At 46.0% G+C, this 21,348-nt stretch overlaps 1 protein-coding gene and 1 long non-coding RNA gene across 3 annotated transcripts in view; one reads left to right on the forward strand and one right to left on the reverse strand.

The window, feature by feature from the left end:
* KATNAL1 (katanin catalytic subunit A1 like 1) overlaps nt 1-3,711 on the reverse strand; it is a 44,892-nt gene extending 41,181 nt beyond the window's left edge. The window contains exon 1 of the mRNA XM_054197701.1: nt 3,654-3,711. The gene's annotated coding sequence lies outside the window, so the exon portion shown is untranslated. The remainder of the gene's footprint in view (nt 1-3,653) is intronic.
* Nucleotides 3,531-21,348, forward strand: part of LOC128908118 (uncharacterized) — a 53,074-nt gene continuing 35,256 nt past the window's right edge. For both annotated transcript variants that reach the window (XR_008465871.1, XR_008465870.1), the window contains exons 1-2: nt 3,531-3,667; nt 8,002-8,083. This is a non-coding gene — a long non-coding RNA (uncharacterized LOC128908118). The remainder of the gene's footprint in view (nt 3,668-8,001; nt 8,084-21,348) is intronic.

Genomic DNA, 21,348 nt, shown 5'->3' on the forward strand with positions numbered 1-21,348 from the left:
ACAGCCAAATCTCTCTTTCCCTGTTAACTTGGCTTTGTTTAAACTTGCAGCTGTGGTCCCATGGACTGGAGTGGAAGCCAATGATCATTACCTCACAGGATCACAACTCCTGTTAAAATATACATATATAAAAATAAGAATGCGGCACAGTTCCAGCAGATTTGGATTTAAATTACATTGAAATGGCTCCTTGAATCAAAGACGAGACGTGTGCTACGCCAGTGCTCTTTTTCTTTTTTTTTTTTTTCCCTTTTGCTGTGCGCATCAGCCGCGACAAGAACCGCTACAACCACTGCAGCAGCACCGGGGGCTGCAGCAGGTAATGTCACTGGAGTGTTCACTCCCCTCGACATGTCACTTCAAAGCAGCACACACACCAGAGAAAGCGCACACACCCCCATCGTGATCCAGGAAACCCAGCACCAAGGGATTTTTCAATTAAGTTAACTGCTTTCTGTTAACTGGGTTTTTGGCTTCTTTGCTCTGAAACTCTGTTTTGAAATAGCAGACGTGGAGTTAATGGGGAAACGCGTATGGAAGTGTGAAGGAGAAGAAGCATGCACACAGCCCTCAAACTATTTCTGTGTGGAATCTTCTGAGAGCTAACTTGGAACAGAGAGTTGAACGTTACTTTACATGCAAGTGAAAAAAAATAATTCTTCAAATGAAGCAGACATTCACCACAAGTTAACAGTAAACACAAATACATAAGAAACCACTAAACAGTTGGTCAGTGTTTTAATTAGAGATACTATACGATTGCACCGAACAGTAGCATCCTGGAGAATGAAACATCCATTTGCAAAGCCTTTGAACTACAATTTTCTGCAGAACAAGACAGGAGAATCGGAGATGGCTCTGCCATTCCTAAAACTGACTGCACAATGTACCCTTCTCCAGAGCACCTGGGGTACCAGCTTCAGGCATATCCATACGGTCACATCACCATTATTCAGGGTAACGAGGTGTTCATCAGCTAGGCTGGGTAAGAGAAAGGAAAACAGCTAACAAACACCATGGGACACTTGAGGGAGTGTAGCTCCATACACACACAGCTTGGGCAGCAAGAGGCTTGCTTGCTTCTTCTACATCTTAGCCCGGCTGGGCCCAGGCTGGCTCCACACACCTCTCTCTCCTCTCCAGCACAGTTTCCAGGGCTTCTGGCATTAGCACCGCACCAAACCCAAGCCAGTGTTCAGGTGGCACCAGCCTTGAGGTGACCAATCCCTCCTCTGAAAGGATGCAGGGCTCAGATACCTGAAGGACTCCACAAAGCGGAACTCATCCCATATCAATAATCCCCTCTCGCCCTTTTTGGAGCCACTTGCTTCCCTGCACATCACGTGTGTAAGCACTTCTGGTGGAGCAAACGTGCCACCAAAGTCTCCCAAGGTGGGTCTGTGCAGAGCCAGCACGGGTGCAAAGCATTTATTAGGTCAGGCTCTGTGCCAGGACAGGCAGTTAAACTCTTGCGCCTGGCCCCGCATACAGCATGTCCCCGTCCCCACAGCGCCGCAGCTCGCGAGCCCTGCCAGACCAGAGCCAGCTCCACAAAGGGTCCGTTCTGCTGCTGCTACATTCCTCGCGCAGCCAATCTGCAACCCAGATAAACTCACTGTGAATAATTGCAGGTTTAATGGAGTCACACATGTGTTTATAACCCTGACTCATAAGGTCAGAATTCAGGCCTGGATGCTTTTCCACCTCTTGAATTCCCCTCTGAATTTCAAAGAATTGGCTCTTTAGGACTGTGAATGTGTATTTTTTTTAATTGGAAGTTTGCTTTTTAAAATTGTTCTAAAGAATAGTATATATGCTTTAAAATATACATTTATATGCATATTGCTGTTAGTACTACAGACATCAAGTCTTCAGATTTCTCAGCTTGTCCACAGAAGAAGCAGCTTTTTTTTTCGCAATTATTTACACAGCAAACCAGATAAAGGCCTACTGTTGTTTCCTTGTCTTCCATTTACTTTTTTAACTATCTTGAGACACTGATCCACTCAGGGCAGGATCCATTCCTCTCCGTTACCTGCTCAAAAGCCCAAGCTTCCAAGAGCAAAGCACCCTGGAAGCATGCTGCAGCAGCGATGTTCGTTTCTGCTGTCTGTTAAGTACCAGGAGCTGCACGAAGCCTAAGCCTGCCTAGGATATGTCTGATGTGGCAGGGTAAAACAAAGAAAAGGAAAAAAAAAAAGCCATCTTCAGCTGCAATAAAAATCAAACACCCATTGGAAAGAAACCCATCTCTGTGACATTCAAAACTGTATTAGGAATAGATATTTAATGTGCACATACAAGGGAATACTACTGTAATGATGCTTGTCAGATACAGATTTTCAGGAAGAAAAAATAACTCCCTCTAATATACTAACCATAAATATGTATATTTTATATATGATCTGGAGCAGGTACTGCAGTTTTACTCCCCGCCTATGCCTACTGCAGAATATAAGATAAAGGTTAACACTGGAACTGTCATCAGAGGAAATGGACAGGGAAAAGAGACAAATGCCAATGCTGCCATCGTGAAAGAAATGTGGGCAAAACAGAAATGAAGCAGAATTATTTCTAAAAAGTAACACTGTGTCTGTTTATGTAAAGATCACCTAGCGCAACCAGCTCAACAGAGCCTAAGCGTGGCAGGACACATGAAAACTGCAAACTATAAAGTAAACCGGTTGGGGGAAACTCTCCGGGGCCGCTGGCTCCTGGTTCTCTTTGACCGCTGCCTCCTCCGCATCCATTTACCCAGCCTCCAAGCTACTCTGCCTCCTCCATAGCCCTCCCCTTCCATCTGCTCAGCCCCTCCTCCTCCAGCAGATCTGTCCCCCTCCATCCATCTGCCTGCGTTCCCATGTGCCCCTTTTCCTCGCATTCATTCTTTCCTCAGCCTCCGGCGGAGTCCTCCATTGCATCCCCAAGCCACCCGATGCATCACCCCCCCGTGACCCACCTCCTAGCTGCATCCCCCCCGTCCGGGTTTCTCCCCTGCATTCCCTCATCCTGCACCAGGCCTCCCCTCCTGCAGCCATCTACCCCCCCCCTCCCCGGGCCCTGCCTGCCGCATACCCCTCCCTGGCTGCCACTGCCCTCTCCTCGCATCGCACCCCGCCCCTGCTCCGCCATACTCCTCCTCCCGCGCCCCCCCGCTCCCCTTCCACGCAGCCCCTCCCTCCAGCGGTGAAGGAGCACCCGTGACCCCCGTCCACGGCGCTCCGGCCCCACCATCCCCTCAGAGGCGGCACCAGAGAGACGAGTCGCCTCAACACCCTCACTCAGAGCGAGCCTCCCCCTCCTCACAACGGTCTCCTCTGCGGGGACACAGCCGCAGCACCCATCTCCTTCCCACCCCACCCCAGCCGAGCGCGCTGGGGTTTGTAGTTTCCCCCCCGCCGCCTCTCCCCTCAGCGCCCGGCGACGGCGGGGGCCTCGGGACTACACTTCCCAGCAGCCTCGGCGGCGGAGGGGGGCGCTGCCCTCCGCCAGCCTCTCCCGCCGCTACCCCCCCCCCCTCCAACCCACCCCCCCGCCACCTCCCTCAGCGCGGCGGGACGGGCAGCGGCGCCGCGGCGGGAGGGCCGAGGTCCGAGCCGCCCGCCCCGGGCAGCGCCGTGAGGGGCCGCCCCGTAGCCGTGCCCTGCCGTTACCTGGGAGAGACGGGGTGCGTGTCCGCGGACGGGAGCGGCGCGGGGAGGGGAGGGGGCGGGGGGGGGGGGGGGGGCGCAGCCCTTCTGCTCTGTCAGATCGGGAGGAGGGGGGGGGTGCGCGCGCGCGGCGGCGACGGGCGGTTGCCATGGCGGCGGCGGCGGCGGCGGGGAGGGGACGTCGCGGCATCCCGCTACCCCGCCCCCAGGCCGCCGGGGCCCCGGGCGGTGCCGGGCCCGCTGCGGGGCGGGCGGGCTCCGGCCTCTCTCTGCAGCGTCCTGACGGGAATGGGGCGGGGGGGGGAAAGGGTGGGGTTTTCCCGACGAGCTCCACACAAAAGGAAAAGCCCACTACACCGCCGCCGTGGCTGCCCGCCCCGCCGCGGCCGGGGCTGCGTTTTGGCAGCCCCTGGAAGGTGTGCGTGTTGAGGCATCCTGGCGGGAGGCAGGCGGGGGAGGGCCTCTCCCTGTCGGCCCGCTGCGGCGGGAACTGCAATGGCGCGGTCCCTGGCGAGGGAGGAGGGTGTCGGTACGGGAGCAAAACGCCGCGGCGTCCCGGCTGGCGGCTGGGCCACCGCCGTGCGCTCTGCGCTCGCTCTGTCGTCGGGTTTTGGGGGACGAGCACGCTTAGAATACAAACCTCGACTGCTTCCACTTCACCGGGGAAAGGGAAAATGCGCGTTTGTCCTCTATAGGCATGCAGAAGGGGACTCGGCACCATCTTTGCTAGCGGGTTTCGTTGCTTTCATGTAACAGTAAAGGAACGGATTTGGGGATTTTGCCTCTTCCTTGGACCAAAGTGATGCCTGGTGATCACGGGCAGCCTCACAGGATGGCACCACCCAGTTTGTATCCTCTGCTGAGGGTGGATGTTACCTAGCATTTCTGAAACGTGACTCTTAATATAAACACCCTGGTCCCTGCGAGGGGAGCGATGCGGTTATAAACCTTTCCAAAGATGTCATTTCACAGTTAATGCAAGGCAGCCTATGTCTGTATTGACACCAAAAGGGGCAGTCCTGCCTCTCTCTCTGATCACGACTGTGCTTTTCTGTTTGTTCTTTACATGGCAATAACGCTTATGTTGCCATCTGGCAAGGCAAGCCTGGTATCTGATCCGGTGGAAAGCCAGTTATGCCCCTCCAAAAAAATTACCAGAGTTCAGCTGGATCAAGTTCCTGAACTAGGTGACCCATGCTAGAGGAAGGAGAGGAGACACGGAGGCTGGAGCAGCCCATTGACATCCCATCAGATCTGAGCTGCGTTTCTGCGTGCAGCTGCACCACTGCAGCGAGTCCTTACTGCTGGAGCTGCCTCGTGACGGCTCTGAGAGTGTCCCACTGATGATGTGATGGAGTGATCTTGTGTTCACTCCCAATAATGACACGGGGTTTCTCTGGAAAATGTCAATTGTAGTCACCGTAAGGTAGCAGCATGAGGTTGTATCTCACAATAAGGCCCTCAGAAATGTTAACTGACACAACTGAAAAAGCGGGGATTGAAACTAAAAGCTCAGTATGCCTCTTAAACAATACAGCATGTGTGACTGTGTCACTCGTATATCTACAGATCTTGCTTCCCTCAAAATCATGTGGAGATTCTTATGCCTTTGTGAGTATTTTAGAACTGGGGCCAAAACCGTGATGAATTCATAACAGCTGCAACTCTGGCTTCCCCTTTTTCCAGATTTCTTCGAACTTGCCTGCCCATTACATCAATTCCTGCTGGTTTTTCACATACCCAAAAGCATAGATGCTGTGCAGACCCTACAGAGCTCAATGCTTCTTGGGCAGAGCAGATCATAAGCAGCCTCCTCCCAGCACTGCCATAATATCCCTTCCTACAAGACTATATACCTCTTATCACATTAGGCAACACATTAACTGCTTTGTCTGGGTATCATATCCCCCAGGTAGGAAATTGTGACACGGAGAAGGTCTGTTATTTAGTCATAATCTCCATTTGTTTGGTTTGGTATTTTTTTCCCTATCCTTTTTTTTTTAGTAATGCTTGAGTTGAGTGTGGCTGCTTCCTAGTGGCAGAGTCCTGGTTTGAGCGACACAGGATTAATTTCTCTTTCAGTAATTTTACTTTTCAGTAATGTCTCTTCTAATGCTTGGGAAAGCTGCACTTTTAAATGATTCTAATGTCTGAACTTGTGAAAATACTTACTTTATAGCCAGCTATGGTATGCGGGTTTTGAGGTCTCAGTGTTTTCAAGCTCTCCAGGTGCAGGGACGAGTAGGGGCGAGAGCCGGGCGCTTGACCCAGGGTGGCCAACAGGGTTATTTCATACCATGAACATCACATTCAATATAAATTAGAAACTTTACTGAGGAGTTCTCTCTTCCTTGATGGCTGCGATCCTGAGAACTTCTTGCCCCGGTGCTGGAACCCTGAGCCCTTCCCTTGCTCCTGAAGCCATGGCCAAAGCACTCGCAGTGTCCAACATTTGCTGTCCACTGCCAGGAGTGCACAGCTTCTTCCTGATAGAATTGGCTGAGTATAATCCTTGTATATTTTATATTGGTATTGGGATCAATATTGGTTCTTTAGTATTATTAATGTTAATTATCTAGTGTTATTCTATTAAATCTGTTTATATTTCAACCTTCAGGTTTCCTTGTTTTTCCCTGATTCCCCTTCTTAGGTGGGGAGGGGTCATCAGGTGATAGAATAATTGTCTAAACGACAATAAATTGTTGTGGGTTCCTCAAACCATAACAGGTACCCAATACTACTGCTGACCTCCCTTTGAAAAGTAGTTGCTCAACAGTACCAGTAGCAATACCAGTGTCACCCTAGTTGGACCCCTCAGAGGGAAAGTTTGGTAAGCATTGGTCTACACAGTGTGCCGAGATCCGCTAAGTGCCTGGGTCGGCAGGAAGAGAACCACATCTCCAGGTTCCTAGCACTGAACACTGCGTACATGTAAGGATCGTAGGATAATTCAAGTTGGAAGGAACCTCAGGAGGTCATCTAGTCCAGCGAGACAACCAGAAGTTCATAAACTTGTTAACAAGGCAAGAGAATGGTAGCTGTGAGTGTGAAGTTTCATAGCCTTTCCTATGCCACAGTCAGACAAACTCCAGCAGATCTGGCTGGTGTGATGCAAAAAAATACTGCTTCCCCGACCATTCATTCTGTCTCCTTACCGAAGGTTCCTGCCTCCACAGCAGTCACTGGATTGGAAAACACTAATCCATTTTAATACAAAATACAACATTAAAGTCATCTTTATCAGCAGTTTAAGCTAATTTGCTGGACCTTGTATTGAAGCAGCTGGGACTAATGCATGTGTTTCATTCCGCCAACTGCTGTGAGGCAGTATTCTCAGGCAAAAAGAAGGTAAGAAATTGCTGGGAGGAGGTGTGACGCTTTAGGCCACCGAAACTTGTTGCTAATATGAGTATATATATTTTCACGGCTTACATCTTTTTATTTTCTGATAGAAGCTATAAAGCTAGCAGTTGTGGATAAGACATGATGTTGGTGGGTGTCAGCAGCTGTGGTTAGGCGGGCTCCAGCTGTGTTGGTGGAGGAGAGCACTACTCACAGCCAGACCCCAGAGACTTATGCCCCTTTCCAGCGATCTGCAAATCTGCCAGCAGAGCTGATTGTGTGCCCTCTCTCTCTGATTTATTCTAGTGAGTTCAATCAGAAGCTGATATAAATTAATGTAACTCTTTTGCCGTGAATATTTGATTTGGTTCAAAAGTGTCTCTTCAGCTAGAGTAATTGCAGACGCTATCAGATAAGTTTAAAGCTATCCCCTTTTAGGGTCTGTGTCAGATTAACAAAACTGGTTTCTGAATTGATTTGGTTATCATTACATAAATTCCATAGACTGTGTCTAACTCAGATGGCTAGCACAGCCTTTTAGCAAAAAGTAGCAGCGAGCTTCATTTGTAACCTCCTCCCACATACAAAGTTCTGCAGGAGAAGGTTGAAAACACACGAGTTGCCTATGAATTATGAACTGCCCTTTGCTTTTGTCTTCGCTTCCCCTCTCAATTATATTTAACTAGACTACAGGAATTATTGTGCCTTCATAATAATCTTTAATGCTCACATGCAAACATAACTCTTTACTGAAGGTCTTAACAGGCTACATTCAAAAATGCTGTAATAATGGAAGGTGAAAAACAATAGGGAAGCAATAGGGAAAAGAAGGTGCATGTTGCATATTCATGGGCATTAACCTTCCAAGGGAAGTTATGCACAACTCAATAAAGGCATCAGTAGACACACTCTGTTAGTTTTCATACACACATAGTAATTGTTCTTCTGCTTAGGTATTTTTATGGTATGGTATTTACCAGTATGACACATCCACCAAATTTTCTCCTAGGAAAGAACCTCGGAATCTGAACCTTGAGAAATTGTGATGGAGTGGCAACACAGAAGGATTTAGTCAACATCTTTCACACAAGGTACATCTCAAAATGCTGTGAAATGTTAACAGAGAACAGTTTAAGGGAATGTAGTTGATTTTCAAGTGAGATTTCGGTTAAGACAGAAAGTGAACGTAGGAATGGACATGGGAGTTTGTATTTATCTGGTCAAATGTAGACATCTGTCTTGTAGATATTTGCCTCTGAGTTAGCTTTCCTCTAATTTTTTTCATGGTAGAGAGAGAGAGAGGTACTTCAGGAATACAATTCTCACTTTGACCAAGGTGAACTGCGCCCTGAGGATTTTTAATTTTTTCCAGTTTTATCAGCATAAATATAAGCATTTGCACTGTAGATGCCCAAAGGTAAGCAACAGGAGTCCCACCTATTGTGTTTGTTGCATCGTTAGAGCAGTAGAAAGAGAAAGCTGTTATGGCAGTTATGACTAGATGGATTAAAATGATGAAGAACAAGCCAATGCCAGATTAACGGAAAATACAGGTAGAAAAGAAGACAGACCTTTGAGATAGGTTGAAGCAAGCCCACAGTAGGTTGAAGAAACCAGTTCTTCTGCTTTGTGTCTTTAGACAGAAATTAGAAGAATTAACAGGAACTAGGATATTGTGTTTCTTTTCTGTGTATACTTAACATGCAGAAGCATTTTGCCTGTGTTGGAGCATTACTCTGGAGAACGAATAAGAAAGTAGCTTACAGTAGTCAAAACAGAGAGAGAGGAAGACTTGGACAGAAACCGCAGAGAAAGCAGAGTCAGGCCCAGGGAGCTGCGTGTCAGCAACTGTTAAGTGAAAGCTGGGACAGGGGAAGGAAAGTTTATTCATATCATCCTATTCCTGCAGCAGACCACCAGACAGTATCAAGTGACTAAGTTCCCTTAATCTGTCAGCTAGGCTTGACAACTAACAAGAAATCTCCTGCGATGCACAATTAAAAAAGAAACGTTTGGCAGTATAACTCTTTCATGGTAGGGCGTGAATTTTAGGTTGGCTTGCTAAAGGTGCAACGCTTCTGGAGTTGCACCCTGTCCCACTGCAGTAAGTTTGAACCTCATTGCCCAATTTCAACGACATTTGCAAAAGGTTGGAGGTCTTAGTGGTAACTTGAGTTCCGTTTAGTTTCGTTGTAAGTAGCATGGTAGAAGGGATGGGCTCAGCTGGTGCCCCCACTGAGCACAAGGTAAGCAGAACTTTGCTGTTAAAGATGTCATCTGGCAACAAGATGCCCAGTCTGCATGCATAAAATGACCGACAGCTCCACGTTTAGTGCTACTTGCAGCACCTACTTCTGTGCACAGTTGCAATACCATGTATGACCCACAGGCAGCTGTTTTATTGAAGTGATGAGGGATAAGTGGAGATGGACACAAAAACATGGGACCCTAGGCTTTGATAGTTTGAACCAAACAGTTACATCACTTGAGCCTGTTAACTCAGGCAGAGCCATTCATTTTAAGTCCTGATGGTATATATATTATTCTCCTTCCCCTGTAGATGTTTCTCTGACTTGAAAGTGGCAGTTTCAAATAAGGGAGATGTTGGGCAGCTTTTAGCACACAGTGTTTGGATGCCCAAACCACCAGAATAAACAAAGCACAGTCTAATACATATTAATGGTTTGCCCAGCATTTTTGATTTCTTAGGCATGTTAGTTCCAGTTCTGCAGTGTGAGATATTAGAAGGTGAAATCCAGTCCTGTAAACACATTCATCCGGAAGAGAAGGTAGCTACATTTAAAGAGCGTTCTTTAAGGTATCAGTAATCCTTTCTAGGACTGTCTCAAATAGTCCTTTGAATAGTGTTGTGATCAATGGCAGTGAAGGTGGTTGTGTTGGAGAAGGATGCACTGAAAATTGGTGTTCTGGTGTCTGCCTAAGTGTAGAGATTCTGTGGGGCAGGAGGTAAGCACACCAGAGGCCATGTATCTGCATCGGAAGAACAACTTGTGTAATTTATTGGTAACTTCTTAAACTCCCATCACTGAATGTGTAAAATGTTCTGAGTAGGTAGGAGCAATGTAGTAAATGGCAAGATGTAATTACCGATTAAAGTTTAGCCAAGGTTCCTAACTGAAAACTTTAAAAGAAGTGTTTAAGGAAAGCAAGAAAGTTAAATAAGATATACTGATCATTGTGAAGAATCTCTTTTCCCTTTCTGCTCCTCTTAATCTGATTACCATAAGGAACATGCAGTGGTTTCCATGTGAACAACTTAATCTGGTTCATATTTTGAGACTAAAATTGGGAATCTTTTTTTAACTTCAAAATTTGGACTGTATTTGGATGATGTGTGTTTTGTTAATGTTCATTTATCTAATAAATGAGAAACATGATTGTTGGTAGAGGGTCAGTGGCACAAAGACCAGTATCTCATAAAAGAACAGACATTGGTATCACAGCTTTGGTTAAAAATATTTTAAATTACTATAACATCCCATTCACATTCTCGGGGGGAATATTCACTGCCTACGTTTAAACATCTAACTTACATGCCTAAATTAGGAGGCTTGTCTCCCTAGATGCCTTACATAGTTGAAGGAGTGAGAGAGGCTCCTCCAGAGAGCAGTTCAGACTATGTTAGTTAGGCTTCTGCTCTGAATTATCATCTGGAGGAGCCTCTTCAACTTTGAATGCTGTTCTGTGCTATTCTTTGCATCTTTTCCTTGGCAACAAAACTGACTTAATTGGTCTCCACCCCCCAACACTTGTTCTTGCCCTCTGCTTTTGCGTACCACTCTGTCGCTTGAGCTGGTACAGCTGTTGGTGTGGCGGCACTGTCAACTAGGTTGGTGAAATCATCTGGGTTAAAAGGGACCCTGAGAAAGAAGGTGTTACTGTTAACCTAAGTCATGTCTCTGACCTGGTGTGTTGCATGACCTTGAAAACAGTTAAACCTGCATAGCTGAGGAAGTGTTGAGCTTTAGCAAGAGACAGAAATGAGTTGTTGAACTCAAGGACCTGTTTGCTAAGTGTGCCACCAAGAAAGATACGTCAAATTTGGGATGTAAGTTAAGGAGACTGAGTCCTGTATCTAAGCATTGTTCTGTTGCAAGTACATGATTTTTATACCATTACAGTTTCACAAATATCACTGAAGTTTTTTATGGTTTGCGTCACTGTAAGAAAGAGATAATCTAGCCTTATATCTCTATTAGCCATGTAAAAATGGTCATAATTTAAACAAAATAACTTACAGGATTTACAAACATACCATGTAAACATATGCTACACTTTATAAATAAACCAAAAAGCAATGGCAATCAAGTTTGATTAGCTCAAGAAGTTCCCTACCAAGAGCTGCAGAGCCTGCGGGAATAGTGTTGAAAGACTAACATGGGTTTGAAGGAGCCAAATAGAATGGGTTTGGACTTACTGCTGTTTGGGGGGAATCCCGAGAGTGAACTACCCGAGATCGATGCCTAAACAGGTCCCCAGGAGAGAGCTAACAAGCACAGGGGACAGCTGGGTGCTCAGGCTTGTTCCTTTGACCTCAGCATAGGACAGAGTGTAGACGTGTCTTAAGTGCCCAGTTGTAGTCCTGTGGTGGAATGAGTACAACAGAAACACACAGGTTCATACAGATTGTTTGAGTACTTACATTAATTGTATACAGGCTTTGAAAACGGAAGTGGTTAATACCATATATCAGAAGCACTTTAGTGTTCCATACGTACTGCTAAAATAAAGCCGCTTACATTCCTAGTTAGTAGCTCTACCTGCAACTCAGCAGAGCTTTGGCTGGCTCTTAGATCTAAAAATAAAATTCTCCTTCCTGAGATACCATACACTTCAGTGATATTCTCGGTAGGAATGGCATGCAAAAGTGGAATAGATGATATTAATTGTTGTGTAGAAGCTTTCCATCCATTGCATAGGAGACTCTCATTACATTCTTCATTGCACCATATGGCATCTAAATATAATGTGATAAAATTACTAATACAGGGCAATAAATAACATTATGATTATGTGTTATAGGTGCCACATCATACGTGCACAAGTAATTATAGTTGGAATGAATAATGGAGATTTGAGTGTTATATATTAGAAGAATATATTAGAAAGGACACAGTTTGTCATTAAGGATGGGAATTGTCTCATCTGACTTCACGAATTCAATAAGTAGATGTCCACACCAAGCCAGTCATCTGTGACTGTATCTGTGATCAGTGGAGAGGAAGAGGCACTTCAGAAGATAAATGGCACCCCCCCGGTCTTAGACAAATATTTTCAGAGGAATGCATCTCAAAATCTCAAACAAACAAAATCTTCAGCAACATCTTACAGGGGAAAAAAAGAGAATACATCCAGAAAAACCTGGTCACGTACTATAACCTTTCTCAGATGAATTTCCAAGTTTATTCTCTGCTTCAGTGGGCGATCACCAGTAGTGAAACTTTTGATTATGTTTATTTAAGCCATTTTTGACACATTCCAGTGATGAAAGTTTCACCATTTCTCTAGGCAGTCTATACCAATGCTTAATTTTCCTTAATCCTGGACAGTTGTCTAGTGGTTTAATGTAAATCTCCTTTGCTGCAATTTATCCCCATTGCTTGTTCTGATAGACACAAACAACAGTTTATTTTATCCTTCTGTGCAACTACTTTATACATATTTAAAGATACCCCCCCACCGCCAAGTTTTCTCTGTTCTTGACATCATTATATCTTGACACTGAACTGAAGTGCTAGTAAAGTGATACTAGTAGGATTTATGTACAGTTAAACCTTTTGGACAAAGCGTTAAGTGGTAAGTGGAGTGTGTCACTCCTGGCTAACTTGGAGTTCTGTCCTTCCTGATTCAGTCAGGGGGAGGAGGGGGTTGAGTGTTTGGTTGTTTCTGTCCCTCTTTTAGGGACACTAAATGGTTCACAGCTTTCAAAGGCATGATGCCTACACTAAGTTGTGAAAATGTGGGGACTTGTTAAGCAGTGTTTACAACTGTAACGTAGTTTTTGACTCATGTCTGCCTTTTTTCTTTTCACTTGCTGTTTTCACGGGGCTTCCATGCTTTCTAATTTCTTTACAGTGATACCTTCGTAATTTCCACAAAGCATTACACAGAAATCCAGCCATTTTGTTTGTGTGCACGGAAATATGCTTAAGGATCTTGTGAGTTACCCTTACCACAGAACATTTCACAGAACTATACATTATACCACAAAATTATTCTTAACATTTTAATTTAAAACATATTTTTCTTTAGATTAGTTCATAAAGAGAGAGGAAGGAAGATATTTAGCTCCAGACAGCACAGCAATAGAAATCAGTTATTTCTGTCCAGTATCTTCCCTTTGAAATATCACTAAATGATTTCCAGAGAGAGGAAGAATGTAATTTAATGATCCCTTGCACAGCTCGAACACCTTTCATCAGAGCATCTCAAAGCATTTCAGACAAGCCTGAAAGCTTGTCTGTTTTTCCCCAACTGTATCAGTTGGCCTAATAAAAGATATTATGTCTTCTTACACACCTTGTATTGTTTAGCACTCAAAGCGTTATCATACTTGTTTTACAGATAACTAAAAAGGGCAGAAAGAATCCACGTAGTTTTATTTCAAACAATGAATCTAAGATGAACTCTGTGGGGTCCCGTTTTCACTGAGTCTCCAAGACTCGCAGAATCCATGTTCTCAGATTACAGGCAGACGTGTGGAGCAAAGTCGTCGTCCCACTGACATCAGTGGCAAAATTCGCATTGATCTGAATGAGGCTGAAATTGCGTCCTAGCTTTCCTAACTGCTGCCTGCCAAAATCGACTTCAGACCTGCGCATCCTTCCTGCCTTATGCATCACCATCGTAAATGAAGGTTCTGCGGTCCACGCCGCGTCTGCCGTTACGTTCTCAAGAAGTAATTGAGATAAATCTAAATGAGGAATGAGAGACCCCGGCAGCAGGAGGGGCCTCTGCACAGTGAGTGTAGGGTGTGTGGCTAACAGTCTCCTTGCAGTTACTGCAGATGGATCCATCTGCCTGTTATGTACACACTCTGTGCTGACGAAAGGAGCCGTACGAAGAGCTGCTTAAATCGGCTCGCCCTGACGTGGATGTGTGCTGTCCTTACCCACGAGTGTCCCAGGTTGCAGGTGTGCTTCCAACACCACCGCAAGGACTGTGTCAGGTCTCTGCTATCATGTCTGACCTTTTCTAATTAAAGGAGAGTCCAACCGTTCTGAGAAAATCTAGAGATCTCTTCCAGCTCCATTTTTGCCTAATTAGGACTGTGGATTTGGGCACACAGCACCCAATACACCCAAAGCAAGCGTTGTCTTAAGGAACTAAGAGTCTTAAAAAATGATCAATAAGTCTTTCTACTACAACGTCCGTGGAGTATACGCTATCATCAGAATCCATATTTTACAACAGAAATATAAGCATTTTAAAATACAGATTAAAAAAAGGAACATGAAGGCAGAAAATGCTTTCGTATGCAGTGTACGGATGTCATCTTCTGCTATTAAGGATACCTGAATATAGTCCTGGTGAGAAAAAGAGGATTTGTACTGTCTCACTCCCTATATTGTCTATTTGTCTCTTGCTACAGGGGTCTTCTCGAGCTTGATGGAGGTGTGGCCACCCAGTCTTAGTATATTCTTGATGATTTTCTAGCAAAATGCTCACTGAATCCTCTGGCTGTTGTGCTAGACTGAGAACAGAGAGCTCTGGCTCATCTGGCATTTGTTATCTACAGCTGCCTTTCCTCTTTCATAGGTATTTCAGGTTATGGATAAGCTAGAGGAAAAAAGAGAGGTTTTCATACTGCCAGTTTCCATTTGAAGGTAAAGAAAACCAAAGAGCTGAGGTCAGAGAGTAACTCCTAGGCTCACAGAAACGTTTTCATGTCTTTTTGGCTGAATGAAATGTTGGTCTTTCTATTACATGTTGTATTATGAGCTGCTTGCAAATCTTTATATCTGATCATTCTCTCATAGTGTTGGAAAACAATATGTGGGAGTTTCTTTCCATACTAGATCCTTGTGGGTTACTTGCTAGTAAACTAATTTTACATGACTCAGATTTAAATAATAAAAAGGCTTAACTCCAGTCTGAGAAGAGTTTATTGTCCACAACTGTAGCCTAGAGACAAACTCCAGCACCTTTGGGACTCAGCTGAGGCAGCAATTAGGCAGCATTTTATTGTGATGCAGTGAGTGCGCAAAAGATGAAGCTGGACTACTCTCAAGAGCTTAGAAACAAAATTGGCTTCCTGGAGAGAGAACATAAGAAATCTGGCAACCTAAAAATATTTAAAGAGCTTAGGGCTCCCAGGGGAGAATTTCAAACTATTGAAGTAGAAAAGACTGAGCATTTGCTAAGATTGAAAAAAAAAAAGGGGGAGGGGGTTACATGAAAAACGACAACGTGTACAGATTCTTTTTTTTACTGTAGCATGTTTCAAAAGGGAAAATATAATAAACCTGAAATCAATCAGTAGCACAGACTTCAATGCAGCGTTCCAAATCAAACAGCCCTGGCTTGAAAACAGGAGTCAAAAGAGATCTTTTTTTTTCATTTCAGAATTATAAGGGATTGAGGCCAAGAAACCATTAAATGAGGTGAAAGGTCTAGGCTAGAGGGCATCTTGAGCAAGTCTAATGAAGTCACGGTTGCTTCAGCGGCCACGTTCCCAAAGGGTTTTGCTGTCTGTCACTGCGTCTCTCTGTTCCCCCTCTGAATCTGGCTCCCTGGCCTCTGCGGTTACGTGCCAGAGCGTGCCCCACCAGGCGCCCTACGAAGCCCTGCTCCTAGCAGCCCCATAGCCTGTAGCATCCCTCTTTCAAAACAAAGCCCCACAAAATGTGATTTATCTCGCCTGTCATTTGACATGTGTCGTACAGACGTTTACCTGTGAGCTAGCTGTGCCTGACTCCCTGTATTGTCAGCGGGGAGCAGCAGGAGTTTACAAGGCACAATTTAGCTCAACTGAGTGTAAATTTCTATCGTATGCCGAAAGTGCCTGTTTCTGTCTTGACTTAAAACGGCATCCTAAGGTGAGGAACTCACAAACGGACACCTACAGTTTAAACATCTACATTTGCTCAATGAACTCTACCCACACAACCAGCATTACGCCGGTTCAGACTATGTATTAGAGGTTTCTCTGCTGCACTTAGGCTGTGCCTTCACGCACCCTGTCTCTAGGACTAAGACGAATTAGGTGAAACAGTTTAACTTACTTCCCAACAGTAACAAGAGGGTGCAGAGTATTTACCTTATTGTAGCCTCTTCCCTTTCTTGCCACCGTTCTTCTGCATTATGCTGACAGCCCTGTCCACGTAGAATGGTTTAGGTTGGGAGGGACCTTAAAGATCATCTAGTTCCAACCCCCCTGCCAGGGGCAGGGACACTTGATAGGTTGTACATCACTGCTCCAGCCAAGTTTGGGGGATGAGGGCCAGCTGTCTGTAAGGAGGGAGGGATGGGGAACACCACAGAATGGGAGCGGAGGAGGCTGGTGGGGGGAAGGAAGCATGCAGAGGGAGGGAGGGCCAGGATGCTTTATGTGCTGTGGTAAGTAATGTATCAGGCATCCTCAGGGCAGTGGAGTTTGCAGTCCTGGGCTCTGCGTGTGTAATGCAGCTGAGGGACCAATCCCCCGGGCTCTCCACCTGCGTCCTGGAGCAAGAGCAGCCGGGGCTGTGCTGCGGGTAGGGAACACACCGCATGGTATGGCTCTGGCATGAAATAAACCCTGCCACACACATCCTAACTGTGCCTGGTATTAACACCCTGCTTCCATTGCACAGCTCCAGAATCACAGAGGCCAGTCCATCAAATGACAAAAGAAACCCTGAAAGATCTCTGAAGGATTTCTGCACCAAGGGGCAGAGCCAGGTGACAGACTGAATTAGAGAGTCTTGCTTTGCTCTTCTGTACCTGAGTAAACTTAATCTGCACAAATTTTTGATGTCTCTGTTGACTTTGACAGAGCTACGCTAGTAGGCGAAACTAGTCAATGGTTTTTAAATAGTCCCCTGAGGAGTACCCATTCTGTGCTGAACGTATTCAATTCCTTCTCATAGTCCCAAGGCTTCCCTTTCATGTATTCAATGCCATAGGCTTCCCATTCGGTTGCTCTGTTGCTAGTTTGGAGGTTTCTATGCTCTCTGACTGTGATTTTCAGGGCAGAGAACGTTTGTCGCAGTTATCTTTGATGCAGCAGCGTAAGGTCCCAGTGTCAGCCAGCTGCCCAGCATTGCAGGCCTTTTGTTGAGCCCTACATGCAGTGCCGTACATATTGTAAAGCCGTCCCGCTCATCCTGCTCTTGATTATTGCTAAATTGCCCAGAATCCATCTCTTTTGTTTGTCAGAAATTAGGCACCTCTGGTAAACAATAAACAGCAGGGGAAAAGACGGCATTATCCTCTCTGGAGCCTACCAGCGTAGCAGCCAGTTTCTGGATACTCCATTCATAGCCCAGAAAGCAAAGCGCTGGCTGGTGCGCAAATGTAACAGCAAACACAGCGTTCCCCGGGGAAGCTGAGCTGTGATGTGCGCAGACGACGTGGAGCGGTTCTGGATGAGCAGAGGACATGCGTATGTCGGGGTGCTGCAGACAACCATGGCTCCGGTATTGTGCGCTGCAAGGCCAGATGTATATTTAAGGCATTTCCTGCTTCAGCAGTGTCTGCTAGGAATATGATACACATTTTCTATACGGCCAAAAGACCTAGTGTAAATGCAGTCACGTCTGCGGGAGAGGGGGAATCAGGCCCTATGGCCAGGACTGGCGTGGAAGTGCTGCCCAGCCACTGCCACGTCAGTGATAAGGAACAACACACGCTGCGTGGCACGCCGTGGAGCTGGAGAGGGGACAGTGCTGAGGACCTGCTCAAATACACCCATCCTGGACTTCACCAGCCAACCTGCTTTGTGCTGGAGATCCTGATGCTTTGCTGAAGTGATGCAGAAGAGAAAGCACTGTGGAGGGCAGGTTCAGCAGTACGTGGGAAGGCACAGCCTGGGCTGTGAAGGGAGGTGGATATACCTGAAACAAGTTTTGGTGCTGACAGCGGCGATCTGCAGCTTCAGAGTCAGGGCCTAACGGTAGGAATCCAGAGCCACGTGCCCTTTTACAGTACACCCTTTGTTGCTGGAAGAGCATCCACAGACAAAGCACATTTTTGCAGCAAGACTTGAAAGAAGCAGGTATGATCCTTTGTCATATTGCTCAGTGACAAGAAAATAAATGTTTTTATGCATACCAAGATGTGACTAGCTTGTCAGTTATGTAACCCGCTTGTTCATGCTATTCTTATGATCTATGAGTAGTTTTTCTGACAACAGACCTTACACAGCTTCTTGGCCTTCAGAAGCACTAAGGATCTGGGGTATGTTGCACTGAACACGATGGGTACCTATAGAAAGGTCGGAGAGTCTGACATGCTCTCTGCTTGTGGCCACACATTTGGTGTTCTCAGATTAGCCCAACTCTGTGATATGCAGCGATTTAAAAACAAGCAGACTCATTCGGAAGTCTTTTTTCTTTTTAATTTTAAAGTTGCATGTTTAATAAATAGTTCACCCAAAACACAGCTTATTTTATAGTAGAGACCTGATAGGAGACCACACATGCAAAGTGTTGGGTCAGAAAGGGTTAGTTTAGGACACGCATCAGACACTTTAGAAACACCAGCAGTGCTTTGTGCTTTTGTTGAGATGTGCTTTGACCATCTGAAAGTGTTCTACAAACTGAAGTAGCAGTCATGCCTCTACCATAAGAGGTGTCAACATTACTCCCATTAGAGATAGGAAAAGGAAAAACACAAGGGGCAGGGATTCGTCTGTTGTTGGTGGCAGAGCTGGGATTGGATTCAATTTTTGCTCTGAGCACCAGTGTTCTTTTTCTGAGGTGTTATCTCAGCCAACCCTTAGCTGATGAGTAGTGGGGCAGGAAGCAAAGTAAAGCCTAATGAAGCCAACATTCCTCTGAAAGTAGATCAATACGAATGGAACTTGAGTAGCTGCTTTGAAATTACTACAGGTTGACACCTCAATAAAAGTCAGGAAGATCAAGACCTGTGTTTTTTGGGGAGGAAAGAGGTCCTATGGGCAAAACTCACACAGACTAAAACCAGACTGTAGCTGGAGGATTAACTTCTGATTATGGGATCTGTTTATCTGCTCTTCATAGAATCATAGAATGCCCAGGTTGGAAGGGACCTTTCAGATCATCTAGTCCAACCATCAACCTAACTCTGACAAAAAACATCACTAAACCAGATCTCTAAGCACTATGTCCACCCGTCTTTTAAATACCTCCAGGGATGGTGACTCAACCACTTCCCTGGGCAGCCTGTTCCAATGCTTCATAACCCTTTCAGTGTAAAAATTTTTCCTAATATCCAATCTAAACCTCCCCTGGTGCAACTTGAGGCCATTTCCTCTTGTCCTATTGCCTGTTACTTGGGAGAAGAGACCGACCCCCACCTCTCCACACCCTCCTTTCAGGTAGTTGTAGAGAGCGATAAGGTCTCCCCTCAGCCTCCTTTTCTCCAGGCTGAACAACCCCAGCTCCCTCAGCCGCTCCTCATAAGACTTGTTCTCCAGACCCCTCACCAGCTGAGTTTGATAAATGGTGTTACTTTCCTTGTTTTATAGTGATTTTATTTTGTACCTGGAAATTCCAGCTGAAATGAACCTGTTGTTCACTAGATGCTCGGAAAATGAATGTCTGAGGTCCCCATGACATTCCTGAGCAGCAGATAGAATAAACCTAGTCAGGGAGATGGCAGAGGCAAGGGGACTTGCCTCAAGACACTGAAATGGGATGGCACCGCATGAAACACAGCCCAGGTCTCTTGAATCCGGGACACCATCTGGCTCTCTGTAGACATCCACATGGACAGACTCACTTTCACAATTACAGGTTCTAGGGCATGGAACAGAGGGAGAAGAAATCAAACAAAGGTCCCTTCCCTGGGCGGAGAGGATCCCAGATGAAGTCCTTTGAGTGCCATTCTGGTACAGAATGCTTTTTTAGCTTCTGTCATGTGATCCTGTTGCAGGAGCAACTTCGTCAGAGCATCCTCCTTGGCTTCCTCTCTGCCCGTCTCCTCGTCCTCTGTTCGCCCCACTCCTGGGCAGAGACTGATGCTGTCTGGACATTCCTTGGGGAAATGAGCTTCTCTCTGGGACGGCATGCCCCCTTTGGAGAAAGAGAGGGCTGTGATTATTGCTCCCAGAAGAACTAGAATAGTTCCTTACCCACAGCAAGAAAATGTTATTTTGGGGCAAAAGGGAGCTGTAATGTTTTCCTGTTACAGTAGTTGGCAGCATTTCTCTATAGCCCAAACAGTTCTTTCTTAATGGGATCTTTACTCATTGCTGTCTGTTTACTAGAGGGAGAGAAGTATATGAACAATTTTGGAATTAGAAACAAAAAATACTGTCAGTAAGATAGGCTTAAACCCTGGGAGCCCAATAGTGACCGAGCGAAAGAACAGCAGAGCGTGACCCAGAACCAGGAGCCTGGGCTGAGGGGAAGCCGGTGGCTAGGTCCAGAGAAGGGTTGTACGGATGGTGATTTTCAAAGGATAGGCTATTTGGAATAGATACAGTAAGCACATCACTTGCAGCTTTTTCTGGGTTCATCCAGATGTTTCAACTTAATAAATTTGAGTGATGGCATGGAGAAATGGGAACCAAATGAGTTAGCTGAGACAACTGCGCTTGGAGGCCGAGGTAGCCGAGTGAGCTGATTGAAGACATGGAGCTGCATTTCAGGGAAATGCATAAGTTAGGCAGCAGCCTGCCTCTCCTGCAGAACTGATTATAAGCCATCCGATCACCCTGATTTTCCTCCTATTAACATCTTGTCTCTAATCCCCCTTTGCTTCAAGGGAAGGGTACTGGAGAGGCTGCTGTGGGTTAACCCTGGCAGGACTTGTCGTACTCTGTAGCTTCATCTTACAGTGGCCTCACAAACCTGGCACACAAGGGAGGAACGAGCTCTTGCTTCAGGGAATGCCGGAAGGGCCGCTTGTTCAGCTCGTTGCCAGTGCTTGCCTCTATTTTCCCTTATCGGTGTGAGCTCTAGGTCTTCTCCACAGCTCCCCATGCAGCTGCAGCCCTGGCACTTCACCAGACGCCCTCCTCCAAGCCAGGCACCTACCACAAATACACTGTCTCATCAGGAACAGACATCAGCCCTCAACTACAAGGGAAGCCGCTTGATTTTGGGCATCATTTTGTTCCTCGGAGAGAGTGTTGCCCGTGTTGTGGCACCGGTGGCTGACACAGCCAGGGTATAAGCTGCTCTTGTAGCTGTAACCATGGTGTAGGAGG

This window comes from Rissa tridactyla, chromosome 1 (assembly GCF_028500815.1).
Source record: "Rissa tridactyla isolate bRisTri1 chromosome 1, bRisTri1.patW.cur.20221130, whole genome shotgun sequence".
NCBI classification, from domain to species: Eukaryota; Metazoa; Chordata; class Aves; order Charadriiformes; family Laridae; genus Rissa; species Rissa tridactyla.